The 19,160-nt window shown below is 44.4% G+C and overlaps 1 protein-coding gene across 7 annotated transcripts in view; it reads left to right on the top strand.

Annotated features, from left to right (window-relative positions):
* LOC137423527 (serine/threonine-protein phosphatase 2A 55 kDa regulatory subunit B beta isoform) overlaps window positions 1-19,160 on the top strand; it is a 240,058-nt gene that overhangs the window by 60,965 nt on the left and 159,933 nt on the right. The gene's annotated exons all lie outside the window — the stretch shown is intronic.

Here is a 19,160-nt window from a genome sequence, read left to right as displayed (position 1 = left end):
CGTGGCCCATTATTGTAGGAGACTTGGTTCCAGAGCCTGGAAAAAGGGCGAGTGAACAGATTTTATTCAGAATAAATTGTATTTGTTGAAACGTGTAAGTTAGAGCGGCGTGTGCAGCCCCAACGGAACCAGATAAAGCCGGATAACAGGATATTGTCGTTGGAGCTGTGCCAACTGATGCGGAAGATGGAGGAACCCTGATCAACCTTGCGACGGCCCAAAATGCACCCACCTCTGTCCCATTTTGACAAAATAGAACTCTATAGATGCAGTTCTGTCTACCTGGCTTATCAACGTTTCACCTGGAATATCCCCAGGTGTCTGCACTGTATGCGTTTGGTGAGAACTGAGAGCAGCTGCACCATGAAGATGACATTTGCATTGATTGATGTGATTCATATTTTGTTGTTGGGGCGTCCCATCGAAATTGAGTACACCATTTGATAAGACATTTGCATTTGCACAGTTAATTTGCCATCACTTTGCATATTTTAATTTGAATTCTGAGCATTTCCAACCCTGATGTGCATGAAAAGTAATGGCATCAATAAAGATGGGGTGATGGTATTGCAGTCATTCTACAATTTCGGGGTTTTTCACAACAGCTTTGGATGCAGCCACGATCAGCGGTTATCTTTTTTGCCACCAAGATGTTCCAAAATGCAAGTTGAGGCTTGCAAATCTTTGTTCTGATGTACGTTTTGAAATTCAACCTTTAGCAGTTTTGGAGCCACAAATTTGTTCCGTCGCGTTCATTCTCTCGTAAATTTTAATTGACGTGTCGCCTGCCAACGCAACGCGATCGCCATGTCTTTGGTAACACGGACAACCAGGTTAAAGGTAATGCAAATCAGCGCTCTGCCAAAAGCAGTCCGAAAGGGTGTGTGTGTGTGTGTGTGTGTGTGTGTGTGTGTGTGTGTGTGTGTGTGTGTGTGTGTGTGTGTGTGTGTGTGTGTGTGTGTGTGTGTGTGTGTGTGTGTGTGTGTGTGTGTGTGTGTGTGTGTGTGTGTGTGTGTGTACGTACGTACATATGAGCATTGTTGATTGTTGTACACCACTCCTTTCCTATTCCATCTCCAGGCGCTGCATCACATCATCGCCAGGCACCGAAGGGGTCTGCCAATGACGAGTGCTGAAAGGGGGGTGTACTCGGTTTTCACCCCGGGTGTTTTCTTGTTTTCTTGTTTGTCCGGGCGATATCTCAGCCATCCTCTGAGCTAGGAAGCTGAAATTTCGGCACAATAGTGAGCAAGTGCTTTAGCAAAATCAGTATTCTTTGTTTTTTTCATTAATTAATTAAATAATTAATTATTTAATTATTATCGATTAATTAAGTACCTATTTATTTTCTTCCTCTTCTGGGCATTATCTCGGGCACCTTTTGAGCTAGGAAGCTGATATTTAGACATGACGATGAACAAGTGATTTGTCTGTAAAGGCTAATTTTAATATATTGATTTATTGATTAATCAATTAATCGATTAGTTATTTAATTATTCGATGAATTAATTTAAAAAAAAAATTAAGTTACAGATTCGGATGAAACGGTGGTGTTTTAGTTATTCTAGTAGCCAATTGATTAATAATTTAATTATTTCACGATTATTATTTATTTATTTTCATTAATATTATTACTTATTTATTTTCTTTCTCTTCAGGGCAATATCTCAGGCACCTTTTGAGCTCGGAAGCTGATATTCGGACACGACAGTGACCAAGTGATGGGGCTATAAAGGATATTTTTCATTTATTGATTAATCAATTATCTGTTGATTAATCAATTTATTATTTAATTTTTGATTAATATAATTAATTTTCAAAAAGTTACAGCTTTGGTCAAAACACTGGTGATTGAGGTATGCAATTAGCCAATTGATTAAGAAATTATTTTACGATCATTATTTATTGATTTTAATTACACAATGAATCAATCAATTGTATACCTCTTCCTCCCAATACCGTCTCTGTGCTGCACGGCGGTACCGCCGGGTGCCGAAGGCTGCCTTGAGGCAGTGCTGTGCTGTTATTTATTGTTATTATGTTATATGTTATTATATGTTATATGTTATATGTTATATGTTATTTATTTATTTGGTGTACTTTGAATGTGTCTATACTTGTTATCTCCATAATTTGGGTTTTAGAAGTTGGAATGGAGTCCTCCCAGGTTTCAAACTATCCACCCCCACTTCGGTGAAGGATTGTGATTCATGGGCGAAGTTGTGAAGTTTTGTAGTTCTCAGAGGTTTGTTCCAAAGGCTCTTTTCAAGTTCCTCACTGAGCCTCGTACAGCCTTCAACTGTAGTTATTTTGTGGTAATGTTCCCAGGAATATTTTTAAAGATATCTGTGAGGCTCTTCATCATTCCCGTTGCTTCAACAATTATCACTAGTACAATTTATGCGCTCTTCACCCTCCAGGATATTTTCATTTCATTGTCCCCCGTCGCACAGCGTGCGGGCGTGCGTGCGTGCTTGCGTGCGTAAGCGAAGGACCGCATTCGAATTTGGTGTGTGGGTGCAACCCACGTCAAAGTCCAAGATGGCCGCCGCCATGTATGTCTGATGCCATGTATGTCAACCTTGTGAGGTGAATATCTTGAAAAATAAGCGAAATACCAACTTCTAATTTGGTGTGTGGGTGTATCTTGGCATAAGGAAGAACGCTATTGTTGAAAATTGGGTCGCCACGTCAAAATCCAAGATGGCCGCCACCATCTATATGTCAACCTTGTGAGCGAAATATCTCGAAAAATAAGCGAAGTACCAACTTCTAATCTGGTGTGTGGGTGTATCTAGGCACAAGCAAGAACACCGTTTAAAATTGGGTCGCCACGTCAAAATCCAAGATGGCCGCCTCCATGTATGTCTGAACCTTGTGAGCGAAATATCATATCATAGCATGTTTTCTGCGTCTTCCACTTTGTCAACTCACATCACTTCCCCGACGGGGGACTGAGGCGTAACGCTTGTTCTTGAGGTCTTGGTATTTGACCTTTTTCTTGATTTCTGCATTATTTAGGCTAAAATCTTTGTGTACTGATATCTCAATCAGCAATGCTGTATTTTCCTTTTTGTTCCAGAGTACGAAGTCTGGTCTCAATACTTTATTTTCTATGTTCTCGCTGGATGGGATCATCAGGCCATATGTGTTTTCAATTATTGCGTTTGTTTCATGCTTCCATGAGTTTTGTGGAACAGCTCTTACACGAGCCTCGATCTTGTACACAAAAAAAGAGGAAAAATATTATTTTGCAGTTTCTGCAGATGTGCCAGTGGATTACTCGACATACCTTGTTGTGCTTTTCGGTGTACAGCTGTTCTGACATGAGTTTTTTACATGCCGATAGGAGGTGACTCGTGCTTTGTTTCTTCCTTACCGAACCTACACTTGTCCGATTGACTCAGTCCTGTCATCCTCTTAAAGCCATTCATGTAGTGTCCTTGGTCTTGGGCATTAATAATGATTCGTTCTCCATCCCAGTTGAGCTGACCTCTTCTTAGCCATTCCAGAACCTTACCATTCCTTACCAAAACAGAAACATTCCTTCTTCGCACTGTGATTGGTGTGGATACGAACTAATTTGCAACACGCAATCGTTCCCATCGGAACTTAGTGTCTTTGCTCATGCTGACGCTGCACTTACCGTTTCTGAGGAAGTGAACTGGGCGGTTCTTGAAGTGTCACACCAGCTATTGCTGCATGCATCCTGACTAACAGGAAATGCCTGCCACACATTAACCTGTCTGTTGTACACAAGACAGTTCTGGATGTAGCAAGGAACAATTTAAATAAAAAAGGTTATTCTGGATAAACAGTTGCATAGGCCCCACCTATTAGGCATGACCTCTGCAGAGCTACAGTCCCCTACATCTCCATAGGATTGTACTGAAGCCAATACCGGGAAGAGATTTTAATCTACAATTTTAAAGGATGGATGTTCTCTCTCCGGTGTGGACCAGTCTATAAAAGTGAGAATTAAATTATCTTATTCTATATAGTAATTAAATTACCCGGTATTGGCTGCAGTACAATCTACAGAGGTGTCGGGAGCTGTAGCTCTGTGAAGCTCATGCCTAATAGGTGGGGCCTATTGAACCCGTTAGCCAGCAGAGCCTTAAAAAAAAAAAAAAAAAAAATTTTCTTTCGCTTTTTACATTTTTTTCCCTCTGTCTCTCTGTCTCTCTCTCGCTCTGTCTCTCTGTCTCTCTCTCGCTCTGTCTCTCTGTCTCTCTCTCTCTCGCGCTCTCTCTCTCTCTCTCTCGCTCTCTCTCTCTCTCTCTCTCTCTCTCTCTCTCTGTCTGTCTCTCTCTCACTCTCTCTCTCTCTCTGTCTCTCTCTGTCTCTCTGTCTCTCCTGAGCACATGTACTTTATTGACTACCTTTACTTTAGTTCAGGAAATGGGCTGTACTACTAGCAGAAGTACCCGGCATTGCCGGGCAGGGGAGGGCAGGGGTACGGGGGGGGGGGGGGGGGGAGGGGGTGGGGGAAGGGGGGAAGGGGTAGGGGGAGGGGCAAGAGGAGGGGGGAGGTGGGGGAAGGGGAGGGGGAGGGGGGAATGGCAGGAGGAGGGGGAGGGGAGGGATATATCTGATTAATTTTGTGTTTGCATTAATACCAATGCCTTGAGGAGATTACTTGATATAAATACAGTACAGTATATACAAAATCTCCTGACTGCCTTTGTTAAAATAGGCATACGTAAAATTTGTCAGGGTGCGGGGTAATCAGATATATTCAATAAAATACAATTTTTTAGCAGACTAAAATGGAAATGGAGTGCCTCATAATAAGCACGCGTCTATCTTAAGGATTGTGTACTCATGTTTCCTGCATTATCTTTTTCATTCTAGACTCATCGTTTAAGCCTGTACCATGCTCACGATAGAATGTGGCATTAAATTCAGTTGTGTTTGCCTTTTAAAGATTGTAGGATGTACATATTGAAATGTTTGTTCAGGAAACGGGCTGGAATTGCTGAGTGTGTTTAAGGATTGTGAGTAAATTGATAGATTGCAGGCTTATGTGTTTATTTATGTTTAGTCAGGTGTTTTAAGAAAGTTTGCATTTGCTCTGATTGATAAGATTAAACCTTCAGGTTTGACCACGAAAATGACCACGAAAAAGGTAACATTCTAGATTATATAATAAGTATGCTCGAATTCATGATGATATGATATGATCACATGTCAAAATCCCCTTTCCTAACAATGTGTTTGCCCTAACAATGTTGTATATCTCATCTCCTTCATTCATTTCAGACATTGACAATCACCTTTGTTCATGGTCACCTCTGGCAACTGAGGTGGCATTATTTATCTCGACATTGTTTTCTTGGTTTGTTGACCCTACTCTAGCTTGTTGTACGTTTGGTATAATTTTCCAGTGTTGAAGTTGTTCATCAAACCCCCGAATGTGAATAAAAGTTCAATCTGGCAAATATTTATCAATGAAAATTCACCAAAAAAGTGAATTTGGAGCAAACCCATTAAAAGCTACAGGCCAAAGATCAGAGACAGGCAGAGTACAGAATGGCAGAGTTCACCAAGTTGTAGAGCTCGTCACAATTAAGAAGCATATTGACGTTGAGGTCAAAGGTCAAAGGTCATCGAGGTCGAATTACTATAATCGCCGTTTTTTATCCGATTGACTTGAAAATTGAGCAGCATTTGTATATTGGGTCACTAAATTGGGAAACCATCTATTTTTTAGGTCAAAGGGTCAAAGGTCAACTCAAGGTCAAACTTCTAAAATCATCAATTTTCATCTAAAAATCATCACTTTTCATCAAATTATTGTTTTTTTTTTTGGGGGGGATACAAGATCGAGGCTCGTGTAAGAGCTAGCATAAAATCACGTAAAAACAAAATCACACATAAAACATATTATGTTAATTGGAGCGGGAGACAAGATGGGGAGGGAGGGAAGCACACAAGTACAACAGTAGACAACAGGGACATCGGGAGGGAAAGGGTGAGAGAGGTATAAAACACATGGACACTGCTAGGACTTCCAGGAACGAAGTCGGTATTTCAAAAAAGTGGATCTGGGGTGAATCGACGGGGGTAGAAAAGATCAAGGTTTTGGATGGGGGAAGATAAGAGATGGTGGTGAACAGCTGTTTTAAAGACCTGGAGGGAGGAGTGCGATTGAAGAGAGTGAGGGAGTTTGTTCCAGAGGTGGGAGAAAAGAGGAATGAAGGAGTGAAAGTGAGCAGAGAGTCTTGATTTTGGCAGTTTCACCATAAGAGGGTTGCTGGCAGATCTTGTGCGACCTGTCGGAATATTTGGGGGACAGAGCACAGAGAGAGCTGGAGCAGCAAGGCCGGAGAGGAGTCGGTAGAAGGCAGAAAGACCACCAACCTGCCTGCGGTGAGTGAGTGAAAGGCCCTCAGAGTTAGCTTTATCGCAGGAGATTCCAATGATTCTGAAAGCTTTGGTTTCAACAGCATGAAGCCGAGCTAGGTGTGAGGCAGGAGCGGGGGGGGGGGGGGGGGGGGGGGAGGGGGGGGAGTTTGCATGCATCGCGCTCTGCATGACGTCTTCTTCTTTGTTTATTTATTTGTTTGTTTATTTATTTATGCTTTGGTTTGAACAAATATTGTGTTCAAAACATCAGACATAATATTTCAAATGAGATGAGTTTGAAATCTGTGTGTTGTATAGTGTCTACTATAAAAAGTGTCTCTCGCTCACCAAGTGACCTTGCTGTCCTGTACACGTGGGGCATGGCGCAGGTATAACCAAACAACAATTGCCCAATTTCAGAGTTTCGCTCAGGAAAAAGAAACCCACGCTTTTCCAACATGTCCCTACTGTTGTAATATTAGACTAATGCTAGGAGGAAGAGATGCCTCCATGCCAAAGAGTTAACAAGGATAATTTTAACTTGGAACATATTCAATGGAGGTGCTGACTCACGCTGTTAGCTCTTTTGTAATGCTGTCCCAGACGGTCACATGACTAACCCACACTGTCACATGATTGAATTATGACTAAATATAGACCTGTACTAATTTTCATTCTATATTTTTCCTTTTGAGCTCAAAGTTGAACTTATTTTAAGACCTCTATATGTCATACTAAAATACGCTATTTGTGTCTGTCTGATGATTTTTTGACGCCAATACATTCTGTCGTTACTTATCCAATCTCAACCAAACTTGACAGGATGACTGAGGGTCACATGATGGAGGTTGTAGCGCATTCATTTGCCCCCCACCCAAGGGGGTTTTCTCCCCCGAGCGGGTTTTTCCTGCCATTGCCATTGAAGTTGCGCACGCGCAAGATTGGAGGTCACGTCTCTTCAAAGCTGTCCATGCGCGCACGCTTTCGAAGTAACTTTTCACAATTGTGTTTTTGTCGAAACTGTATCTTTCTCTCGGTGTATGTACCTATTCGGGTGTCTTTAATAGTATTCTTGGTGTTGGTTTTTCATACCTGTGTACAGAATCGTCGGTCTTTCGTATCGCGTATTCTGAGGCCTAGTGTAGTAGGCTACCGTGTCCGACCTTGGCTTGAGGCTTTGTTCTTGTCTCAGCGGTTCTTCGATCGCGCTGCAATTACTTTCTGGCCTCTGGTTTTCCCGGTCTTTTCACCCCATACTTCCTTGTTTTAAAATCTCCTCAAAAAAAAAAAAAACCAAAAAAATATTTCCTTCTCTGTTGTGATTCGTTTATTCGTTGTTCTTATTTGTTCATTCGTTCTTCGACCACGTTGTTGTGATCACGCAATCACGTTGTTAAAAAATGTCTAATCTGTCCCCTGAAGAACTGTATTCTGTCATATTCTATAACACCTTTTTCTTCTTCTTCTATAAAAATATGCTTTCGACTTGCTCACCAAATCTATTCATTCCAAAAAAAAATTCCATCTCTTATAGTGCATCTTTCATTCATTCCCTAAACTCTCCAGCACTCCACCCATCCTTTAGCGTCTTCAAACGTATTTTTGACTCGAATGTCTCAAGAAACTCATTTTGCAATAAATGTTCATTTCCCATTAATCATACACTTTTCAAAATCCAATCTCACCCCTCCCCTCCAAATCTTCCCCATCACCCCTCCCCTCCGAGACTCTCCCTCGCTCCTCCCCTCCTAGACTCCCCTCTCACCCCTCCTCCTCAAAGCGTCCTCCCCGCTTCTTCCCCCTTCCAACTTTCACCTTCATCTCCCTCAACCTTCTGCCTCACTCTTCCCCTCGTCAAATAACATCTCACTGCGCCTCACCCAATCACCATCAAACCTTTTGTCCGCACCATTCTTCCCTTTCTCCAAGCTATTCTGAAATCTCTGACACACCTTCAACAGCTCTCCCTTTTTTTTTTTTTTTTTTTTTTTTTTTTTGTATACAAGATCGAGGCTCGTGAAAGAGCGAACATTAATCACACAGAAAGACAAACCGACACATAAAACATATAACATCGGGAGCGGTAGACAAGATGGGGAGAGAGGGGGAAGGACACAAACACAACATTTGAGAGCAGGGACCGAGAGACATGGAGACATCGAGAGATCTGAGAGAGGGCGAGGGCTTTGGGGGGGGGGGGGGCATGGGAAGGGGGCGGTGGGAGAGGTATAAAACATATGGACACTGCCAGGACTTCCAGGAAAGAAGTTGGAATTTCAAACAAGGTGGATCTGGGGTGAATTAGCGGGGGTAGAAAAGATCAAGGTTTTGGATGGGGGAAGATAAGAGATGGTGGTGAACAGCTGTTTTAAAGACCTGGAGGGAGGAGTGGGATTGAAGGGAGTGAGGGAGTTTGTTCCAGAGGCGGGAGAAAAGAGGAATGAAAGAGTGAAGGTGAGCAGAGAGCCGAGATTTCGGCAGTTTAACCATCAGAGGGTTGCTGGCAGATCTTGTGCGACCTGTAGGAATATTTGGGGGACAGAGCACAGAGAGAGCTGGGGGTGCAAGGCCGGAGAGGAGTCGGTAGAAGACAGAAAGACCACCTACCTGCCTGCGGTGAGTGAGTGAAAGGCCCTCAGAGATAGCTTCATCGCGGGAGATTCCAATAATTCTGAAAGCTTTGGTTTCAACAGCGTGAAGCCGAGCTAGGTGTGAGGCAGGAGCACCGGCCCATAGGGGAGAACAGTATTCCATTGAGCTGCGGATGAAAGCCTTGTATGTGGTGAGGAGCTCAGGTGTGCCGAGGAAGGACTTCGCACGACGGAGGATGCCCAGTCGGCGACTGGCTTTGGAGGCCAGCTTGGAAATGTGGTTTTCCCAAGAAAGATCATGGCAGATAGTGAGACCCAAAATCTTGAGCGACAGAACTTCTTGGAGAGGATTGTTGAGAAAGTAGATGGGAGGGTTGTCCAGTCGATCTTTTCGGAGAGACATAGTAAGAGTGTGAGATTTGTCAGGATTGAAAGACATGTTCCACTTGTTTGACCAGTCTGTGATTTTGTCCAGGTCTTCAGAGAGTGAGGAGGCAGCAGACTGCCGATCTGAGGGAAGAGGAATGGAGCGGCAGAGAGTGGAGTCATCAGCAAAGAGATAGAGAGGATTTTCGAGAGAGTCAGAGAGATCATTGATGAAGACCAGAAAAAGCACGGGGCCCAGAACACTGCCTTGGGGAACTCCAGCCTGAACAGGAAGAGGAGATGAGAGAAACCCATTCAGGGCCACACGTTGACGACGACTAGAGAGGAAGTCCGCCAGCCATGCGTGGAGATTTCCATGGATACCAAAGGAGGAGAGTTTGGTGAGCAGAGCGGGGTGCCAGACCGTGTCGAAGGCACGTGATATGTCGAGGGAGACAGCTCTAATTTCCTGTTTGGCATTGAGGACCTCCATCCATTGTTGAGTCAGCAGAAGCAGCATGTCCAGAGTAGAGTGACCTGGTCTGAAACCAAATTGATGATCAGAGATCAAGCCATTGGAGAAGAGGAAAGATTTCATATCCGAAGCAATGATGGATTCCATGACTTTGCTGATAATTGGGAGAAGGCTGATTGGTCTGTAGTTGCTAGGATCTGTTTTTGCACCTTTTTTGTGCAAAGCGGTGATGTTGGCTGATTTCCAAGCAGATGGCAGTTGACCTTGAGCAAAAGAGAGGGTGAAGAGAACAGAGAGAGGGTGAGATAGAGCAGCAGAGCAGGATTTTAGGACCCGTGGGCTGATGCCGTCGGGTCCAGTTGCCGAATCAGAGTCGAGGGTTGACAGAAACTTTTCCACCTTGTCAGGAGGAAAGGACACGGAGTCCAGGAGCAGCAGGGTACGACTGGGTATGGTGGGTACAGAGAGGGATGGGTTTGGGACACAAGATTTAGAGGCAAACACAGAGTTGAGGCAGCACTCCACCCATCCTTTAGCGTTCCCTTACCTCTTCCTCCTCTTCCACATCTTATCCGACCGCCCCCCCCCCCCCCCTGTTCTGTATCCGATGCTCCCCCTTCCTCTTCCTTAACAGTATGGACCTCAAACATCTGGGGCCTTCGCTCAAACTTGTCTGATCTCTCCATACAGGTTGCTTCTGACAAACCAGACGTGATCTGTTTAACAGAAACTTTCCTCCCTCATGATGTCTCTGATTCCTTGGTATCTCTCCCAGGTTACTCCCTCCTCCGGTATGATAGACTTGAGCCTCGTCCTGGAGGTGGGGTTGCTATCTTTATAAAAAACTCTCTTCCTCACTCGCCCTGCACTGCCCTCTCTCCACCTCACCCCCAGGAATACCTTTGGCTAAGGCTTCCCCTTCGCTCCCACCTTTTGTTCATATGTGTGTTGTACCGTCCACCAAACAGTGATGACTCCATCTACATCTCGCTGTCTGAGAATATGGACCAACTTCTATCTACCCATCCCAACTCTCTCTTCCTCATATGTGGTGATTTCAACTGTCACCATGCCAGTTGGCTGGGTGTGGGTACCTCTCTCACCAGCCATGGCTCTTCAGCAAAGGACTTCTGTGACTCACTGGGACTGACACAATCTGTCAATTTCCCGACCCGGATTTCAGTCAACAGAGCATCTTCTCTTCTGGACTTGGTTATGACTAACTTCCCTGAAAATGTCTGCTGCTCTTCTTCTGCTCCAATCGGCTCTTCTGATCATGTGCTTGTTAAAGTGGACATCTCTCTGACCATTCACAGAGAGCCTCCTCAGCATCGACGAGTCTGGCATTTCAGTCAGGCCAACTGGCACGGTCTTCAAGCAGCCATCAATCATCTGGACTGGTCTCCCATCTCTACCGCCTCTGACATCAACTCATCCTGGGAATTCTTCCAAAGTAAATTGCTCTCTCTCATGCGCAGATTTATCCCATCTCGTCTTCAGTTGTCATACCCTTCCTCCCTTCCATGGTACACGGAATCTTGTGGTGAGGCTATTGCCCAGAAACAACTTGCTTTCGTCTCCTGGAAAGCAAATCCAACGGAAGGAAATCTCATTTCCTTTCACAAAGCCCGAAATAAGTGTGTGTCCACCCTCAGGAGAGCCAGGAAACAATATCTCTCCGTTCTCAGGACCGAACTCTCTTATCTGTCTCCCTCTTCCAAATCCTGGAGGCGTCTGGTCAAATCTGTTTCTGGTGTTTGTTCCCCTCCATCCCCTCCCTCACCTCAAATGGCCACATGGCTGACTCCGCACGTGAAAAAGCTGAATGCCTCAACTCTGCGTTTGCCTCTAAATCTTGTGTCCCAAACCCATCCCTCTCTGTACCCACTGTACCCAGTCGTACCCAGCTGCTCCTGGACTCTGTGTCCTTTCCTCCTGACAAGGTGGAAAAGTTTCTGTCAACCCTCGACTCGGATTCTGCAACTGGACCTGACGGCATCAGCCCACGGGTCCTAAAAGCCTGTTCTTTCGCTCTTTCACTCCCTCTCTCTGTTCTCTTCACCCTCTCTTTTGCTCAAGGTCATCTTCCATCTGCTTGGAAATCTGCCAACATCACCGCTTTGCACAAAAAAGGTGCAAAACAGATCCCAGCAACTACAGACCAATCAGCCTTCTCCCAATTATCAGCAAAGTCATGGAATCCATCATTGCTTCAGATATGAAATCTTTCCTCTTCTCCAATGGCTTGATCTCTGATCATCAATTTGGTTTCAGACCTGGACACTCTACTCTGGACATGCTGCTTCTGCTTTCACAACAATGGATGGAGGTCCTCAATGCGAAACAGGAAATTAGAGCAGTCTCCCTTGACATATCACGTGCCTTCGATACGGTCTGGCACCCCGCTCTGCTCACCAAACTCTCCTCTTTTGGTATCCATGGAAATCTCCACGCATGGCTGGCGGACTTCCTCTCTAGTCGTAGTCAACGTGTGGCCCTGAATGGGTTTCTCTCATCTCCTCTTCCTGTTCAGGCTGGAGTTCCCCAAGGCAGTGTTCTGGGCCCTGTGCTTTTTCTGGTCTTCATCAATGATCTCTCTGACTCTCTTGAAAATCCTCGCTATCTCTTTGCTGATGACTCTACTCTCTGTCGCTCCATTCTTCATCCCTCAGATCGGCAGTCTGCAGCCTCCTCACTCTCTGCAGACCTGGACAAAATCACAGACTGGGCAAACAAATGGAACATGTCTTTCAACCCTGACAAATCTCACACTCTTACGATGTCTCTCCGAAAAGACCGACTGGACAACCCTCCCATCCACTTTCTGAATAATCCTCTCTAAGAAGTTCTGTCACTCAAGCTTTTTGGTCTCACTATCTGCCATGATCTTTCCTGGGAAAACCACATTTCAAATCTGGCCTCCAAAGCCAGTCGCCGACTGGGCATCCTCCGTCGTGCGAAGTCCTTCCTTGGCACACCCGAGCTCCTCACCACATACAAGGCTTTCATCCGCAGCTCAATGGAATACTGCTCTCCCCTCTGGGCTGGTGCTCCTGCCTCACACCTAGCTCGTCTTCACGCTGTTGAAACCAAAGCATTCAGAATCATTGGAATCTCCCGCGATGAAGTTAACTCCAAGGGCCTCTCACTCACTCACCGCAGGCAGGTTGGTGGTCTTTCCGTCTTCTACCGACTCCTCTCTGGCCTTGCCCCCCCAGCTCTCTCTGGGCTCTGTACCGCAAATATTCCTACAGGTCGCACAAGATCTGCCTGCAACCCTCTTATGGTTAAACTGCCAAAATCAAGACTCTCTGCTCACCTTCATTCCTCTTTTCTCCCGCCTCTGGAACAAACTCCCTCACTCTCTTCAATCCCACTCCACCCTCCAGGTCTTTAAAACAGCTGTTCACCACCATCTCTTATCTTCCCCCATCCAAAACCTTGATCTTTTCTACCCCCCACTAAGTTCACCCCAATTCCACTTTTTTGAAATACCAACTTCTGTCCTGGAAGTCCTTGGTGTCCTTGTGTTTTATACTTCTCCCTCCCCCCCCCCCCCTTCCCACGCCTCCTCCCCCCAAGCCCCCTCTCCTTTCCACACATCTCCCTGCTCTCAAATGTTGTGTTTGTGTGCTTCCCCTTCTCTCCCCATCTTGTTTCCGCTCCCTCTTTTTGTACACCGCTCCTTTCCTATGCCATCTCCAGGCATTGCAAATCGTCATTGCCGGGCACCAAAGGGGGCTCGGCAGTGACGCACGCTGAAAGAGAGTACTCAGTTTTCACTCTGGTTTCTTGGTTTCTTTCTTGTTTGTTTGTCCGGACGATATCTCAGCCATCCTTTGAGCTAGGAAGCTGAAATTTCGGCACAGTAGTGAGCAAGTCCTTTGTCAAAAACGTTATTTTTTGTTTTTTGATTAATCAATTAATTGAGGAGTTATATAATTATTAGCGATTAATTAAGTACTTATTTAATTAATTAAATTTCCTTTCTCTTCTGACCATTAACTCAGGCACCTTTTGAGTTAGGAAGCTGATATTTGGACATGCCAATGATCAGGTGATTTGGCTGCAAAGGCTATTTTTGATTTATTAATTAATCAATCAATTAATCGATTAATTATTTAATTATCCGATTAATCACAATTTTTTTTTTTTTTAGGTTACAGATTCTGATGAAATGGTGGTGGTTTATGTGTTCTCTGACCGAATTGATTAATAATTTTATTTTTTTATGATTATTATTTATTTATTTATTTATTAATTATTTAATTATTTGATTAATGACAATTTTTTTTTATTTTTTAAAGTTACAGATTCTGATGAAATGGTGGTGGTTTATTTGTTCTCTGACCGAATTGATTTATAATTTAATTTTTTTATGATTATTATTTATTTATTTTCATTATTAATCATTTATTTATCTTCTTTCTCATTTGGCCAATATCTCAGGCACCTTTTGAGCTCAGAAGCTAATATTTGGACATGAGTGACCAAGTGATGTGGCTATCGAGGATATTTTTGATTTATTGATTAATCAATTATTAATTAATCAATTAATCATTATGTTTTGCACTCTGTCAAAGTGTCTTTGGTCTTCCTGAAAAGCGCTATATAAAATAAATGCATTATTATTATTATTATTATTAATCAATTAATCGATTAATTATTTGATTAATGACAATTTTTTTTTTTTCCCCCAGTTACAGATTCTGATGAAATGGTGGTGGTTTATGTGTTCTGTGACCGAATTGATTGATAATGCAATTTTAAAATGATTTATTTATTTATTTTCATTATTAATCATTTATTTATTTTCTTTCTCCTTTGGCCAATATCTCAGGCACCTTTTGAGCTGGGAAGCTAATATTTGGACATGACAGTGACCAAGTGATGTGGCTATCAAGGATATTTTTGATTTATTGATTAATCATTTCATCGATTAATTATTTATTGGTGAATCAATTAATTATTAAATTTTTTATTAATGACTTATTTAATTAAATTTCTAAAAGATACTACTTCGGATGAAGCACGAGTGGTTTAGTTATGCTATTAGCCAATTGAATAAGAAAATAATTTGTGATAATCTTTTATTGATTTTGATTCTACAATTAATCAATCAATTAGCGTACACCTCTTCCTCCCAATGCAGCCTCTATGAGGTGCACTGCGGTATTGCCGGGCGCCATAGGCCGCCCCGGCAATGCCGTGCTGTAGGATATTTAATTATTTAGCATGGGGGCGGTGTACTTTGAATGTATGTGTACTTGTTATATATTTTGTTTGTCTGGTTGATTTGTTTGTGAAGTAAATGTTCGCTCTTTCACGAGCCTCGATTCAGTATACAAAAAAAAAAAAAAAAAAAAATTTGCCGTCAATGGGTTGCTTGTTGAGGTGTATAGCCATATTAACTTAGCTTTATCGTGGCGTCTTTCCAAGGCCGCTTCGAATAACAAAACTAACGATAATAGCATAATATTAATGTTATTACAAAACAATATCAATACCAATAATATCCCACCTCCCCAAGGGGTTTTTCCGGCAAGTCAACGTATATAAATAGCTTATCGTGGGAGCAACAGCCTCTACCAGAAGTAATGAACAGTAATGAATATTATGAACCACAAACACGTGTGATTAGCTTTTTTAACATTCGCTAATGCTTTTTTATAACACTTAAATGAATAAATTTGGAGGAATCCCAACATGCATGAGGTAAGTTTTACTTACAGAACTGAGCGAAGATCTACTGTACGCTAGGTACCCCATAAGTGTTGGGTTAATAACATGACCCTTTCTGTCGCTAACGTGGCGTTTTTCGTAGTGAACTTTTGAAACTCGCTCCTTCTGTTTAACACGAAACTGAAAGGGAGGAAGCCAGCCAGGGGTGTGCTCATTTACCAAGCAGCTAGCTAGCACTTGCCAAGCCAGCCGTTCCTTAACGGTTTTGAATGGAGTGCTTGCTCAAATGCTGAAACCTCTTGGCAATCTCTTCACAAGAAACTTGGTAAATGAACACACACCCAATGTTCTTGAGACCCGCCCATAGATCGACTGTAATCTATATACCCCAAAGAGGAATGACCCTTTCTGCCCCTCCCAGAGTCTGCGGGCGTACTAGTATATGTAAACGCCATTGTCTCTCTGTGGCTCGCTGTGTCTGCCTTTGGTCCTTATGCACGGCCACATCTTTTAAGTTACAAACTTCATACTCCGGGTACAAATACAACTTTGTGTGGGTGGGGGGTGGGGGGAGGAGGGGGGCGGGGGGAAGAGGGTGTAAATTCTCTATCTAAATGTGTACCGTGTAATGCCATCTAGTGGTGGTGCCATAGAAACACTGAGGTTAACACATCTTACTATAATTCACCAAATGTCCGTCCGTCCGTTCGAAGGTACCGCAAAAACGGCTCAACCGATCGCAACAATATTTTGGGTGGGTATTCCTGGGACCACTGGGAGTAAAATAGGCTACATTGTTTTTCCAATTTTTCCAAATTTTCCAATTTTCCAGTTTTTCCAAACACGATGGAATAATATTTACCAATATGAACAGTGATGTGGCTTTTGTTGAAATTCTACAAATACTGTTTATTCTCCGTACCAGGAGAGAGTAGATCGACTCCTGACGAACTCTTCCTATATAAACGTGCAGCTCCGAAGTAACATGGCAGCATGTGCAAAGCGACTGAGAAACAGGTGTAGCGGCCGCTTCCGTGTTACAGATTCGGCACGCACTCTTCACACATAAACGTGCGACTGAGAAAGACGTTTAGCAGCCGCTTCCGTTTTGCAGAATTCAATCTTTTTTCAAAATGGGCGCCATATACCGTTTAGATTTTGATGATTTGCGTGTGATATGATTCAACGGATGTTTATATGAATCGTTTAAAATTTAAAAAAAGCCTTCAATTTCTGATATTTTTCCTTTTCATTTGGGCCTCCCAATTGAAGCCCTGCCCATAGGGCGTGTACCATTGCTAGTTATTGTCCCCTGTCGCACCGCGGAGTGAAAGGGGGACTGTGGTTTTCCCGTACGTGCGTGCGTGCGTAAGCGAAGGACCGAATTCTAATTTGGTGTGTGGGTGCAACTCACGTCAAAATCCAAGATGGCCACCGCCATGTATGTCTGAATCTTATGAGCGGAATATCTTGAAAAATAAACGAACTACTAACTTCTAATCTGGTGTGTGGGTGTATCTACGCATAAGGAAGAATGCTATTGAAAATTGGGTCGCCACGTCAAAATCCAAGATGGCCGCCGCCATGTATGTCTGAACCTTGTGAGCGGAATATCTTGAAAAATAAGCGAAGTACTGTAGCGGTTGCCGCTGAGCATACCCAATCGCCTTACACCTGCCAAAGACGCAACCATGGAGCGATCACTGTACCGGGCTCGCCCAGGCCGCCCGGGCATGCCCAGACTCACCTTTCCCGGGCATGCCCGGACTCGCCTTTCCCAAGCTCGCCCAGGCCGCCCGGGCACGTCCAGACTCGCCTTTCCCGGGCATGTCCAGACTCGCCTTTCCCGGGCTCGCCCAGGCCGCCCGGGCATGCCCAGTCTCGCCTTTCCCGGGCGGGCCATGCCCAGACTCGCCTTTCCCGGGCATGCCCGGCTCGCCTTTCCCCAGGCCGCCCGGGCACGTCCAGACTCGCCTTTCCCGGGCACGCCCAATCTCGCTTTTCCCGGGCAAACGCTCCGGCATGACGTGTTTGAGTGCATATATATATTGCTGCCCGATAAACGGGCTTTTCAGAGTACCCGAGTTTTGGTTTTGCTCAATAAAGAAACTCGGACGAATTCCCGTCTTTTGTCGCGTCAATCCTTTCGACTCGCGTAGGAGCACAGCTCCTTCAGTACCAACTTCTAATCTGGTGTGTGGGTGTATCTCGGGCATAAGGAAGAACGCTATTGAAAATTGGGTGGCCACGTCAAAATCCAAGATGGCCGCCGCCATGTATGTCTGAACCTTGTGAGCGGAATATCTTGAAAAATAAGCGAAGTACCAACTTCTAATCTGGTGTGTGGGTGTATCTAGGCATAAGGAAGAACGCTATTGAAAATTGGTTCGCCACGTCAAAATCCAAGATGGCCGCCTTGCGTCTTCCACTTTGTCAACTCACATCACTTCACCGACGGGGGACCAAGGTGTAACGCTTGTTATAATTTACTTCTTCACCTGGGAAACATTGAGGTTAAAGTAGTCTTTGCATGGGCAAATTTGTACTCCTTCCGCTCCCCCCAAAATGGACGGGCCCATCAAAGCCCCCCAAAAGATGTATATGCAGTATATCTCTCCCCCTCCCCTTCCCCCTCTAGCAGCAAAAGACATGACAATTAATTGGTCCGTCAGCAAAGCAATGGGTAGGCTCTTCTAGTTCACAATATGAAGCTCTGTGCCAAATTTGGCGGTTCTTGCAGACGTCATTGTTTAGTTATTCTGCAGACAAACACACAGACAGGATGATTGCAATACTCGTGCAATCGGGCCATAGGCCGCAGTACAAGTCGTAATTATAATTATCGCAACACAATGCACAGCAGTAATCAATAAATTATTACACAAATCTTTATATTTCACAAGGACACAAATCCTGTATGGAGCCCTGTCATGCCAAACATACATCCTGATGGAGGGCGAGTGGAGATGGTAGGATTTCAAATTGTTAAATAAGCCTCAAGCTGAGGGCAGGGAATAGCAGGGAATGGCACAGCCAGCATGTCTTACCACATGTGGGAAATGTATGGAGGTGTGGGCAGGCAGGTACAGTGTGGGGTGCGTGCAGGCGGAGGTCCATGCAGGCTGGTACAGTGTGTGGCACGTACAGGTGGAGGTGCAGGCTGGTGCAGTGTGTGGTGCGTGCAGGCGGAGGTGCGTGCAGGCTGGTACAGTATATGTTGAGCCCACATATATTGAGGTGCATGTAAGCTGGTACAGTGTGTGGTGTATGCAGGCTGATACAGTGTGTGGAGCATGTAGGCAGAGGTGCATGCAGGCTGGTACAGTGTGTGGTGCATGCAGGTGGAGGTGCATGCAGGTTGGTACAGTGTATGGTGTGTGCAGGGGGAGGTGCATGCAGGCTGGTACAGTATATGTCGAGCCCATATGTACTGAGGTGCGTGCAAGCTGATCGTGTGTGGTGCATGCAGGCGGAGGTGGGTGCAGGCTGGTACAGTGTGTGGTGCATGCAGGCGGAGGTGCATGTAGGCTGGTACAGTGGGTGTTGAGCCCATATGTACAGAGGTGCGTACAAGCTGGTAGAGTGTGTGGTGAGCTGCTCATCACTCTGGTGACCCTCCCATACCTCAAAGTGACACCAAGATTTGTCTTTTGTCTCCAAAATTTCCACGTCCTAGGCTAATTTTTGCATGTACCATG

This window comes from Myxine glutinosa, chromosome 3 (assembly GCF_964187855.1).
Source record: "Myxine glutinosa chromosome 3, kmMyxGlut1.1, whole genome shotgun sequence".
In the NCBI taxonomy this organism is placed as follows: Eukaryota; Metazoa; Chordata; class Myxini; order Myxiniformes; family Myxinidae; genus Myxine; species Myxine glutinosa.
This window is presented reverse-complemented; position numbering and strand designations above follow the sequence as displayed.